Raw genomic sequence first — 2,007 nt, 5'->3', positions numbered from 1 at the left:
AATTATTCATTTTAGAGTATAGAAGGCCAAAATTGACTCTGGCATTTTACTTTATGAGACCAAAGTTTGCATACAAAAGATCTACATACTATGCAAACGTATTTTTAGTTTTTCTATGTAGCCTTCATAAAGCTTGGCAACTCCTTCCCCAAAGCCCTTAAATAATGCACTTGAATTGGAGATCGGTTAATTCAATAAAAGCTTTACTTTCTTTTCTGAAGGCCCCTGAGTGACCAAATGCTGGTGTGTTATTGACACTGCCATAAAACAGCGTAATCTCACTCATTTATCAATTTTTGCTCAGGAGGACCTGAAGCTGAGCTCATTTAGAAGCTGAATTATCTCTGGCCCTCAGAGCCAGATGGCAAGTTCCTGTGAAGGTGGGGGAATATTGCTTCCAGGAATTATTGGAAAGTAATCTCCACACCTGCCATAGCCTATGGAGCAGACTGATAAAAACAGAACATGCTACATTCCTCCCACCAACCCACAGCCGCAAACACTCCACAGCCAGAACCATATTCAGCATGAAATGTAGAAGTGATTGTCCCCTGTGCTTACCAGTCCCATTTGACCCAAACTCTCACAAATACTAACTCCATATTTTCAAAAAGAAAAATTGGATAAGCTATCGCTTTCCATCCAGGTGCTTAAATAAGTCTTTTCTTCTTCTTGTCGTTATGAAATGGCATGGTCAAAGACAGAGAAGAATGGGAAACACTCATGGGTATGTTTACCAGAGTATTATTAAAGAGAAGGAATTACTTTGCTTCAAAGGTGGAGATTTACAATACCTGTATAATGTTTCTAAAGGGGATAATGAAAGGTTTGGCCAGAGTTCTACTTCTTATACTTATAGGGTTTTTTGACTTGTATGTATATGTTAAACACACACACAACATATATCTGTAATATATGTATTCCGTATATCCTGCCTACCTCCTGGGGTTATCAAGAGAATGATTCAATACTTACCTGGCAGGGGAGATACCATGATCACGAAGGTGGTTTTCCCAGGGCAAGACTTATTCATTGCACTCCGGATGTGCTGAAGCCTGCAATATCCCCAAACGTGGTAAACTCGACTGCAGAATTTGTGGTAGTGCAGGACTGCGTTCGTGCTTTCTCCCGTAAACAAAAAAAAAGGAAGAGAGAGTGATTCATTCATTTTCTCACTTAATAACTGTGTTTGGTTGAAGGGATCCCAAAATGGAGAAGGCATGTTCTAGTTTCTAAAGGAATCTATCTTGGAGAAAGGATTAAATTATGTAATGATATGGATAGTAACTCACAGTGTTTAAGAAAGTTGTCATTGTGCTAATATGTTTTCATAATTGTGGACCTTTTATTTTCATCCAGAACTGCTAGATATAGGTGCTTTCAAAATTATTGGAGCAGGATGGTTTATAGCAAAGACATATGCTGTGTTGGCATTTTCATAGTTCTATCTCCTAGAATCTTATCATTTTAACAGGAATGCTTCTTACTATTTTCCTTTGGCTGTATTAAATTAATCAGAAAAAAAAGTGCTAGAGGTTTTAAAGCCAGCCGGACCTACAGCTGACTCTTGGTTTTACCAATAAGTCACTGAGTGAAGTTGGGAAAAAAAATCACATAAACTCTCTGACATTTATTGTCCTCATCTATTAAATGGGGATAACAATCCTTAATTTTCAAGGGTTTTTTTATGAGTTATATATGATTCTGTATTTAAAAAACACCTAAGAGAGTAAGTGGTTCTACAAACGGCAAAAATAAATGGTGGTCAAATATTGCTCTGCGGAAAACCTGGTCATTATAATATGACAAATTAACTGAAGAACTCAGACAAATTGATAACTTGTCAAGCCCAACTTTAGAGAATCATCTCAAAGAGGTCTTGAAATTAAAAAAAAAACTATATATGAATTCTGTAGGAGATTTTTATCATATTAAGTGAGTCTAGAAAATCTTTGTGTGATATCCTTCTCAGTCTGCTAGGAGAAAAAATGTTAAATCCAACAAGAG

The 2,007-nt window shown here is 36.7% G+C and overlaps 1 non-coding gene across 1 annotated transcript; it reads left to right on the top strand.

The window, feature by feature from the left end:
- The first annotated feature begins 967 nt into the window (after nt 1–967).
- LOC115803692 (U1 spliceosomal RNA) lies at nt 968–1,131 on the top strand. The gene has a single exon (XR_004024466.2). It is a non-coding gene; the product is annotated as a U1 spliceosomal RNA (small nuclear RNA).
- Nucleotides 1,132–2,007: the final 876 nt, after the last annotated feature.

The sequence above is a fragment of the Delphinapterus leucas genome, chromosome 11 (assembly GCF_059928025.1).
Source record: "Delphinapterus leucas isolate spDelLeu-1000000601 "Yukka" chromosome 11, BTC_Dleu_Yukka2, whole genome shotgun sequence".
In the NCBI taxonomy this organism is placed as follows: domain Eukaryota; kingdom Metazoa; phylum Chordata; class Mammalia; order Artiodactyla; family Monodontidae; genus Delphinapterus; species Delphinapterus leucas.
The sequence above is the reverse complement of the archived record's forward strand: the minus strand, read 5'-3'. Positions and strand labels throughout refer to the sequence as shown.